Source organism: Centruroides sculpturatus, unplaced genomic scaffold (genome assembly GCF_000671375.1).
Source record: "Centruroides sculpturatus isolate CEXI.00-Female unplaced genomic scaffold, Cexi_2.0 scaffold108, whole genome shotgun sequence".
Classification (NCBI taxonomy): domain Eukaryota; kingdom Metazoa; phylum Arthropoda; class Arachnida; order Scorpiones; family Buthidae; genus Centruroides; species Centruroides sculpturatus.
Window position 1 is genome coordinate 1,014,611 of NW_019384344.1, and position 12,633 is coordinate 1,027,243.

Sequence of the window (12,633 nt, forward strand, 5' to 3'; positions counted from 1 at the left end):
TTAAACTTCGCCGCTAATTGCTGTTGTGATAACTTTAATACGATCTTCTAACGACAGCACTTTGCATTTCGGACATTTTCCAACAAACTGAAATGAATTTCCTTTGTTGCTAGACTAATTTATTAACACCTGCACCTAATTTCAAGGGGGGAGTGCCTGAGATGGGTTCGAACGAGAGTTTAGACTAATTCATTATATTAGGAGGTGGAAACGTTGTTGAGATGGGTTCTTACAATAGTTTAGACCAGATACATTCACGAAAGTGGTCGCTTATTGCAGGTGTTGTATGTTGTTTCGGACCAAAAATCGATGCCCGCGGTCACGTTACACAGGTGGTCGTTTAATACAGGTAACTTATACGAAGATTCTATGGATAAACTATTGGGTGCCAGAAATTTTTGCCCATTTTGGCAGGTGCCCGTCGAATGCAGGTGGTCGCCTAAGCAGTTTTCACTGTACACAGTATCTGCATACATCAATATATTGCAATTTAATAATAAAAATTAACTTCTGTATTTTGATTTGATGTGTACAACAATATCAATATTATTTGCTATATTACCATGTATATAGTCTGATGATTTTAACAATCTTATGTTTTGAGTAAGAGTTTTTTTATGTAAGAACAAACTCGTTTCTTCATTTACTTCAATGTTGTTTTCCTAATTATATTAATATCAGTTCTTAATTAACATACTAATCATTGTTTCAGGTGTAGCTTTGGATATGCTAATAGTGATTTGTTTGAAAAGTATAAAATTTTAATTATGTTTAATTCAAAAATTCAAAATACTGTATTATATTTATTTTTTTAAGGTTTGAAACATTCTATTGTGAAAATAACTGCAAGAAATGAAGATAAGGTAAGCCAAAATTATTATGAATTATAATTTAGATTTTATTAAAATTGTTAAAAATTTGGTTAAAACTTTTGACAATTTTACTATTATAAAGTATACATAATATTCAATAATACTTAAAATGTATAATAATCTTTTAATGAGTATTCATAAATGAGTAATATTTTGTATAGTTAAGTAGCAAAAGAACAAGTTAAGTTTGGTGTGACAGTTAACATGAAACCTTAATAACTTTATATGAAAGCTTGATGTCACTTCATAAAATTAAGTTGATTTATCAATGTCTGTATTGTAAAGTAATATATTTAGTGTTTTGCTCTACAACGAATTTTTTCTTAAAGAGCCGGGACGTAACGGGTACTTTACGCGGGTTCGCGTTTGTTAGTTGCCAGGCCTGGACTTTTCGCGTGCACCGAAATAAAGTAAGGACAAAGTTAATCACAAAAAAATCTCTCAATAATAAATGTTTAATCAAGTCTAACAAATACTATGTACAAGTTTTAGAAACAAACAACAAATTTATTAAATAAGAAATCAAATCACAATCAACCTGACAAACTTAAGNTCGAAACTTGTTTCAATGTTGCCAGATCTTGACTCTTCTGCTTCTGATGTTGCCAGATGTTTTCCCCTTATTCCATACTTGCTTTATTCTTCATAAGTGCTTAGAGCCATATAAGGAAATTTATAAAGATCTTTTAACTACGTAATTCGAAATTTAGACTATTTGCAAAAAGTCAAATTAACTTTTTGAGTTTATCTTTATCCTTTATACACTACCACAGAGGGCCAGAAGCAAATACTCATAACTACCACTAGAGGGCCAGAAGCAGTTTAAAAAGGTGGATAAAAATGATAAGGGTGAAGAATTTCTTTGTGTTTTTAATTGTAAAAGTGTCAGAAACCTACAAGAAAAGGCTGACACTTGATCTCTTTTAACCTTGTGAAGTTTTTTTACCAATTTTTACCTGTATTTAAGAAGAGTTCTTCAAAGCAAATTTTTTAAGACTGTTACTTCTGTGGTAGTGTATAAAGGATAAAGATGGACTCAAAAGTTAATTTGACTTTTTGTAAATTGTCTAAACTTCGAATTATGAAGAAATACATCCTGAGTTATCACAAAAATTGTAATCTTTTAACTAGAAGCAAGCAAACTAAAATTACACACTTTTTGCAAAAGGTAAAGCATGGATCTGAAGATAATGCAGAAAAATGCTCAGAGGATAAGGATAACTTGCCAAAAAGAAAACGCTCTCGGTTAATTAATAGTGTTTTTAGTGATGACGAAGAAAACATTGTTTAATTTATATTAATATGTATCACTTAAGAAAATTTTAATAAAGATGTTTATCTTAATTATGAAAATATAATAGCATGTTTTTTTAATTTTTGGAACCTAACCCTCCTTTTCGTACTAGTTCTTTGTTTCATATAACACGGATTCGCATAACATGGCAAATTTTTGGAACGTAACTACTGTGTTATACAGGGATTACCTGTACTAAAAACAATAAGAAATTAATATAAAAGACTAATATGATGGCCTTTGAAACAGAATTGCCATCTAACTGTTTTTGATTGATTGAAATTAATAACAACTGTTCAATATCTTAAATTGTTTATGATGTCTGTTTCGTTAGCACATTCGTTATTCACACCTTTCGCTACATTAGCCTCCTACATTGCTTCCTTTTTGCCACAATAGAATTTATCATGGATGGCGACTTGCTGTACATGCGGCTGATTTCAACAATCTTAATGCTGCTCTTTTATCTTTTGATGATTTATTTCAACTTGATCATATTCCTGGCCTTCTTCGAAACGCTGCTGGCTCTGGAAACCTTCTATGGTCCCTCGATGGAGCTAAAAGAAAGGAAAGCAATGGAATTGTTTGGCTAGACACGCAGGGTAATGCTCTCACACTGAGAAATGTCACACTGAGAAACGTCACACTGAGCAGTAAAACACATGGGTTGCCCTTTGTTTTTGAAAATTAACAGCGAGGTCACTTCAGCACACTGATGAAATCCGAGGCAACCAACAATAACCAAAGTTAACAAAAACTGATGTATTACTGTATGCTGGTTGTCTTTATTTTTTGTGTATTCAGTGTGCTGTATTGAACAAAATGGTTATGTGAACCCGCGTTTTGTCATTCTCTCAGTTATCTGGCCCACTGTGAAGAAAGTTTGGTGATCTCCTGATCTAGACCATATCAAATTCCTAATGGTACAAAGAGTGTGATTTTGCAAATGATTTGACCAGTTGACAATGCTGGAAGGAATTTGACCACAGAAGTTACTTCACTTCTGTATCAGTTTCTAATGATCTGTATACCAATTACTTGTTGACAATAGTTGGAACTCCAGAAAATTAAGAGAGATACCTACTGGGTTTATGTCACTGAAAAACAGGCCAGTAAGCAACAGCATATTTACATTTACTGCTTAACAACTGCCTTATTATTATTATGTTTCAAAGAAGAAACAGAAGAACAACATATTGATGATATTCACCATGCATAATAACAATAGCATTCATCCCAACTCTGATGAGGCATGAAAACTTGAAGTAATTACTTTCTACAACCTTACCAATGGAGGTATGGATGTTGTGGATCATCTAAAGTCAGGATATTCTGTTTCCTGAGTAAGTAATTGCTGACCTCTTACTATATTCTTTATCTTATTGAACATTGGTGCAATAAATGCTCAGATTATTTACAAGATATGGTGGTACCTCAGGATACAAATGCCCCAGCATATGAAATTTTCAGGATATGACATGAAATTTGAACATATTCTTTCTCCGCGATATGAACAAAAACTCACCATACAACATTACATTGGTTTGCAGTGCCATTTTTTATTCACTTCTGTTCATCGGTCTCAGTCCGCATGTTTACTTTGTCGTGGAAGGATCTAGCTCGATAAAGGAAATCTTGAGGTATTATCAGAAAGTGACTGATTTCATTGAAAAGAAACATCCCAAAAAGGTTCACACTGGCGTATTGCTGCTCAGTTTAATGACATTTGTCTAAGTCATTTTAAAAACATTTTAAAAAGTAGTTTTTTTTATCTTTTCTAAGTTATTGTTACTTTATATTATGTAAGTTAAGTTTAGTATCATTTCCCTTCTCCCTCTCTTCCACCACCAGTTTACACCTCCACCGTTGTCTATCCTCAAAGGTAAAGTGCAAATAAAACTACATTTTTTTAATCAATTATTATTCTATTATGGTTATTTATACATTTACAACTACAAAACGCAATTTTCAGTGTTTTCCTTACTATAGTTATTTTTTGTAAATGTACTACTTAGCTTTAATTTGAGTGTGTTTTTCGTGTTGGAATAAATTATTTGTAATTTACATACCATTATTAATAATTTACATAATTTGTAATTTTTCCCCATATGATTGCATGTAAAATTTTACATGTAATCACATGTAATTCACCTTACGACATTTTCATTATACGATCTCAGTTTCGGAACGGATTAATTTCTTATCCTGAGGTACCACTGTAAATACAAATGACTTGTTGTATTGAAGAAAATTTGCATAGGAAAATCTATATTGCATGAGAAATCTTGTGCAATGTACTAGGATTCTTACAAAAACTCATATGATTAGACAAGTGTCAATTACCAATCTGCCATTTTGCCTGAAAGATAAAATCTGTCACAGGTTATGGCAATCTAATAATTGAAAAGTCAGTAGAATCAGAAAAAAAAATCTAGATGTGTTGTTGTCCCAAAGGAAGAACAAGTTTACAAAAAGAAAATCATTTATTCTATTCAAATATGGAAGGAACACACTGCAACAATTGGTTTTGTTTGTTAAAACTGCAGTTCAGAAGTTCAATCTGACTCAGATGGGTAAAAACAGAATTTTGCAAAGTCAAATTTAATTACAATGACTTTTGTATTTTGCAATTATAAACATTTTGTAACATTATTGTGTGTTGCAATAAGGTTTAATAAATTACTTTTTTGAAGATTGAAGATTATGTCTATATTCAGGGATGGCCAACACATAGACAGTGGTCGACCGCAAAGGTTTTGAAAGTAGGCGCAAAGCTAAAGTTGAACAATTTGCTTTCACTTAAATTAATGTTTAAAATCTTAATTTGATAATTTATTCTTACAATAATAGACTGTCTGTGCAATGTACCCATACTGTTTGTATTTATCCCGATGAACAATGCAAATGAATGTTAACGCATATAAAAATCCTAAAATTGTTTGCCCATATTCACAATTGCCTGCGGACTACATTTTACCAAAAAAGTAGCCCCTAAGGNCGGTCACGTTACACAGGTGGTCGTTTAATACAGGTAACTTATACGAAGATTCTATGGATAAACTATTGGGTGCCAGAAATTTTTGCCCATTTTGGCAGGTGCCCGTCGAATGCAGGTGGTCGCCTAAGCAGTTTTCACTGTACACAGTATCTGCATACATCAATATATTGCAATTTAATAATAAAAATTAACTTCTGTATTTTGATTTGATGTGTACAACAATATCAATATTATTTGCTATATTACCATGTATATAGTCTGATGATTTTAACAATCTTATGTTTTGAGTAAGAGTTTTTTTATGTAAAAACAAACTCGTTTCTTCATTTACTTCAATGTTGTTTTCCTAATTATTTAAATATCAGTTCTTAATTAACATACTAATCATTGTTTCAGGTGTAGCTTTGGATATGCTAATAGTGATTTGTTTGAAAAGTATAAAATCTTAATTATGTTTAATTCAAAAATTCAAAATACTGTATTATATTTATTTATTTCCCCATACTGTTTGTATTTATCCCGATGAACAATGCAAATGAATGTTAACGCATATAAAAATCCTAAAATTGTTTGCCCATATTCACAATTGCCTGCGGACTACATTTTACCAAAAAAGTAGCCCCTAAGGGATAAAAGTTTGGCCACACCTGTCTATATTGAATCAAGTTCAATATAGATATAATCATTGTAGCTCTAACTATATACAATCCTGTCAAAAATTTTGGAGTAATTATTGTTGTAAATCAAATCAACATTTCAGGTGTAATAAGATGTTATTTATATGCACAAAAAAATTGACAATTTATTTAATAAAACAGTTACATTAGTTGCTTTTTATTAGTCCAAAATTCATTAGGCTATAAGAAATACAGTATAAGAATTAAGTTAAGTAGTCATGCTGCTGCTTACTGTATGGATGTGTTGCTAGTTACATTCCAGACCTCCATTTGATCTTTGTGTCCAGAACTGTTAACTTACAAGTTAGACATAAGCATACTGATTACTCACTATGCTGACTAGAGACGACTCAGCATCCACAACCTATAACTCCCTCTTTGGCACTCAGCCAGCTATTGCTTTACCCTGGCATGGTGGGTATATAAAGGTTGGAGTTAGNTTACTGTACTTATAGTCTGAGGTGACGTCACAGTTCTACTTGAGACACTCCCCTCATTTACATATCTACGCATAACATTCTTGTTTTCTCTTCGTTATCTGGTAGCTTATTTCTCGACAATACTTTGTTAACCTTTTACAACATTTCTTTAACAATTATCGGGATGTTTAATTTAAGGTTACACAAGTTCCTAAAAGTCTATTATCCCTTCAGTGCGGACTTACAATTCTTCCGCTCGGGCGTGCACGTGAGTGCGAATTCTAGCTATGGCGCTGTCGTTTTGTCGTCGGTGAGTTGGTTAATCCCTTATCTTCTGGTTTTGACCGTTCTGGGGTGATGGGTAAGGAAACCTTCGTCCTAACTAAACATAAGCCCCAAACAAAAATATAATAAAAGTAAAATAAAAATAAAGCTCGGACTTAGTTCCTTACAGTATTTCAGCTGTGATCACTGAATATTTATATTTTAAGCTTGTATTTATTTTGCATAATTCATCATATTTACTTTTATTTTAACAATTGTGGTTATTTCTGTATTAATGTAACTCCTACAATTGCTCTAAAATGCTTGCAAGTTTGTCAGATGATATATACTCCATTAAAGCATATTTTATATTAATACTTTTATCTGGGCACTGTAGATCTTTCTTTAGAACATAAACAAGGAAGTCCAGTGGTGACACACCATCCCAATCTAAAATCAGGATTTCAGGTGTATTGATAGACTTTGGAGTCTGGAATCAAAGAATACATTGGAATTTCTTCCAATACTTTATACTGAGATTGTAAGCAAGTCTTTCATGAATCGTGATGACTTTATTTGCTACTTCCAGGGTGTTACTATCCTGCTTAAATAAATGGTTCTCTAAAGCAATCACATTGATAAGTTTAGCATACACCTCTCTCTTCATACATAATCTTCTAATCTTTGGCAGTAGTGCTTCACACCCAGTTGATAAACATATGTGAAATAATGACATGGGACCATGCAGTTCTTCCTACATTTCTGCAAGAAGTAGTGGTTAGAACTAGCTCACATTAGGACTAGCACAATCTCATAAAGCTTAGACAGCATAGCTTATAACAATAAAACACTACTTATCTCAAACTGGGTGTTATAGTACACAAAATACCTAATACCTAAGCTAAGTCTGTAAAGTACTATATTATTTTTCTGACTTTTCCAATGATTATCGACATGACTGTGTGCCAGAAATAGCCATTACCTAATGGGTACTTTACGCGGATTCACGTTAGTGTGCCAGGCCTGGACTTTAAGCGTGCACCAAATTAAATAATGACAAAGTTTGTCAAAAACAATCCAATATTTAATAAAATTTCTAGTAATAACTATATACAAAATTTAGTAAAAATCAAATAACAATTTATTCAATGTAAATCAATAAGAATCAACCCGACAAAACTCAAATCAATCTATTTTCTAACTTAAATCTATTCCCCTTTGGAATTCGACAAAAAATTCAAAGACTTAACTTATGTACAATAATTCTTATGAATTAAAGGTCCTAATCGTCACCTCAATATACTAGGAACCTTTTTCCTCAACTCTCAAGACTTTCTCTAATCTTCGATCCACAAATCGAATAACTTCAAAATCGCCTTGGAACTACTTTATCCTATCGGACACCTCTCTCTCGTTTGCTGCTACGAAGCTCCCCATGCTCATTGCTAACAGAAGCTCACCTTGTTCATCTTCACTTGAGGTTCGGACTTTATACTGTGAGGTGACGTCACAATTCTGAGTGAGATCACTCCCCTCATTTACATACTTATTTGATAACAAGCTTTTTTCTGTTTGTCTGGCAGCCTATTTTCCGCACAATACTTGCTAACCTTTTACATTATTCTTTTTGACAATTTTCAGGGTGTTTTATTCTTTTAAGGTTTAGCAAGTTTCCTAAGTTGTGCTTGTGGGTCTCCCCCTTTTCTCTGTGCAGACTTACTTTTCTCTGCTCGGGAGTGCAAGTGTGCGCGATTTTTAACTACGGCGCTTTTCTCTTGTCGGTGAGTTGGTTTCTCTTCTATTTTTAAGTTTCTAAGGTGAATGGTGAGGAAACCTTCATCCTAACAAAACATAAGCCCCAAAAAAAATAGAATAATAAGCAAAAATAAAAGTAACTAAAAATAACGCTCGGACTTGGTTCCTTACAAGTCTAGTGAGGAACACAAATAAACTATTCCGAAGATTTTTGGATTTCTCCTTAATCTTGCTTTTGATTAATACAATTTATTCAAGAAAGACTTGCTTACAACCTTAGGATAAAGTATTGGAAGAAATTCTAACAGATTCTTCAATTCCAGATTATTAACCACCTATCACATTCAAGCATCTGACATTTTCTGCTCAACTAATGAGCATAAGTAAAGATCTAGGTACAAACAATGTATAAAGCTAAATGAGTTATATTTGTATATTTTTTAAAATAACCTTTTAGAAAATCAAAAGCACAGATTGATTTATCAGCAAAGCAGTTTCTTAATTAGGAATCCTTCAAAGATGGATAAAATTCTTTTATTTTCATTAATATTGGTTTAATGTGACTTGGGATACGTCTATAAAGTCTAACAAGTTAAACACATTACTAATGGGTCTGCATAAAGTACAAATTCCACTCAATCCACATGCTCGATGTTGGAGATGTTTCAAACAAAATTCTAAAGAAATTCACAAAGGAAAGAGTTAGTTTACTTTGTGAAGAAAATGATTGCACAGAAAAAAACTTTATATTTTTTCGTTGCATTATTTCAAATTGGAAAAATATTTTAATACTGAAGCTCTGAATTTCAGAAAAAGTAACTACTGTATTTATGAACTAGCACTTTTAATACCTCTTAGTGGAGTTTTGCACAGAACTGAAGGTTAGGGTTAAAATAAACTAATTACCTTTATACTAGAGGGAAGCTATAAAGTTTATAACCTCCCTCTCTAATCTTTCAAGATCTGCAACAAACTGATGCAACACGTTCAGAAATGTCACTGTTAAGTGACATGACGCTGATGGTATAAGATTCTCCTAACAGACCCCAGTTTTATAATCTCTCTTTGACCTTTGTCAATGAGATATATGTGTCATATACATATTAAATATTTTAAATAATTTATATTTTAACCCTTATGCAAGAAATGAATAATAAATAAATTGACAATATATACACTGTAGAAATTTAATTTTCAGTAAAACAATTATTCTGAAGTAGAATTACCTTATAGACCACTAAAATATCACGTGAACCCCAATTTGGTATTTTTTTCTGTGGACCCCAGTTGAGAACCCCTGTTATAGATGGTACCTATTGTTCAATTGCCAACTACAAGATAATTTGTACTTGTCAGTCAACAAGTTAAAATTGAATAAATTATAAGAACACATTATTTCAAAATGATATAAATAAGACTGTTTACAAGATGGCTATTTTTAATAACTAAATTGATATTTCAGTGCAAATGCAATTTATTTTCCATAACAGGAAACCTATTTAGAGAAATAAAAAATTATGCTTTATATTTGATTTATATCTAAATTGTTCATAAAAATAAAAAACTAACTTTATTTATAATAATGAAAAAGTTAGCAACATTTTCATATATTGAAAGATTTTTATTGTCTAGATTTTATTAATGTTAATTTTTTTTTTCTAGTTAAGTCGATTACTGTTTGGGCGCAGTGGAATTCAAAATTTCTCAAGCAGTCAGAGGTTAGCAGCAGTACCTGTGACTTCACCTGCAGCAAAGAAGACTTACCAGAGAGATAAACCTCATTGTAATATTGGAACGATTGGTCATGTTGATCATGGAAAAACTACATTAACAGCAGCTATCACAAAAGGTAATTTTAGAAATTTAAAATAATTGCTATATTTGAAGATATAAAGTGGCATGTAAATGTCTATGGCTTTTTAAATGCAAAGAAATGTCATGCAGAACAAGATATAATTTTGACATAATTATTAGAGGAGAAGGTGGTATTATGGAACCCCAATTACATTTTAGTGAATTGTAAACAAGGTATCATAACTACATTCACATTTTTTGTGCGAAAAGTACCGGTAACTAGTAATCTAAATGTTCCTAATTGGATTTTTCACTAGTGTAATTATAAGTATGGTTTTTGAAGGCTTTTGTACAAAAAGTCCGAAAGTAGGCTTAGAGAAAATCGGGTGGTAATATGGAACCTTACTGTATATTTTCAAAAAAATGCTTTAATGTAGCCAAAAACAAATAGGAAAGGACAAAAAATGTTAAATAATTACAAAATTATTTACTCCAATGTATTTTATCGCAAAAATGCTTTTATAATAGAAAAATATGACCTCCATCAACAATATATATTCCAGCAGCTCTTTTTCGATATTTTCAGACTTTCTACCTAGTGTCTTTTTCCCAAATTGCTCCGGACGAATGTCTGATTGCAAAGAGAGAGTTCGGAGGAGTTGAGTTCCATATTACTGTAAAAGCACCAAAGGGGTCCGTATTTCACGCATCGCCATCTCGAATTAACTTATGTCTGTCGAGACCAAAATTTAAAAAACGTGAACATCACACAGATTAATATGTACCCCTAAGTCTCTGGAACGGAATACATGCACCAGTTAACCTACAACTACACGATTTATATTTTAAAAATAATTAAATTCACTTAGCATTGAAAACTTGCGAATTTTGAAAAAACAAATTTGCTGATTAAATGCAGACAACCGTTTAACTGAAGTAAAACGGGTTTTCCCCTTGCTATGGATGTCTGCCTAGTTCAGTTCAGCCACATTCCGCTACAGTTCGCCTTTATTATCAGTTCGAAATGGGGTGGTTCCATAATACCCGCAGTGTTCCATAATACCACCTTCTCCTTTACTGCAAAGAAATATTCTTGTATTCTTTATGAATTCTTTTATAGGCATTTTTACTCTTAGGATTAGTTGTCTGGAACAAAAGAGCAAGAAATACTATCTATTTCTTAGATACACTAGTGTAAATTTCACTGTTGTATATTTGTTCAGCTTGCATTCCATCCGTCATACATATATACATGCCTCTTCCTTTGATCTAAAGTGCTCGAGATTTTAAGTTGATGGATGGAAATTGTGGAGCAAAGATGAATTGTTAAGGAGGTCATTAGCTGAAAAGTTTGGGAAATATTGTATTAGAACATATTTTATTTTTAAATGGATTTTTAGTAATGTTTTAGCAATAAATTTGATATAGAAATTGATGATCTTTTCATAAAATGAATAACATTTATTGCTAAAACATGGATTACAAATTTTATAACAAGGATTTCCTGAATGGTCTAAACTTTTAAATTGGTATTATATCTCAAATTGACACCATTATAAAAAAAAATAGAGTTTACTTTAAATAACATGTACAGTAATACCCTGAACTTACGCGATAGGTGGGACTGAGCGATAACTGCATAAGTCGGGGTATAATTTCGCAATTTATGTAAAATCCAAGTCGGATGTATGTAAGCTAATAAATGTTCTCATTAATCTTATCTTGTCTTTTGATTCGTTTACGGTTACAAGAAGTCACCACATTGATGTCTCTCAAGTCTCTGTAGATATAACAAACACAGAAATAAATAACGCAAAATAAATTGTAGGTATGTGTCGATTCTGCGTGACACGTCCAAACGTGTAAGCTGAACAATAGTATGGGGGGAGTGAGTAATCGAGAGTTGTGTGGCACTCAAACAAAAGATGAATCGACGAGATCTGAAAATCGCATAAGTCGAGGTATTACTGTATATTATTCACTTTATTTCATCGATTTATTTACTGTCTATAATAAATGTATTAATTTAATTTATATATTGTTTTTTCATTATACAGTTTTAGCTGAAAAGAAAATGGCAAAATTACATAAATATGAAGACATTGATAATGCACCTGAAGAAAGGGCTCGTGGAATTACTATTAATGTTGCCCACGTAGAATATGCCACTGATGTTCGCCATTACAGTCATACGGATTGCCCTGGTCATGCAGATTACATAAAAGTAAATCTACATATTTTTTTTATTATCATAATGTGTAAAACATGATACAGTCAAGCCTTGGGTTTTGAACAATTCAGTTTATGAACAAAATTTTGAACTCATATTTGCCCAGTTGCCAAACAAGCTAAATAGCAAGAGATGGTCAGATTAGAGGGAGACCAGACAGTCAACTTCCTTTACTTCCTATGTTAAAGAAAGTCAACCGCCCAACTAATCACTGACAGGACTACCAATTCAGAAGTTAGTGACATCAAGATCACTTCACATCATTAGACATCACGAACAAATCATTGATGATGATGCTATTTAAAATTAGATTTCAATGAGAGAAAGATG

At 32.1% G+C, this 12,633-nt stretch overlaps 1 pseudogene; it reads left to right on the forward strand.

The window, feature by feature from the left end:
- The window catches only part of LOC111635334, a 39,899-nt pseudogene that overhangs the window by 8,576 nt on the left and 18,690 nt on the right, over nucleotides 1-12,633 (forward strand).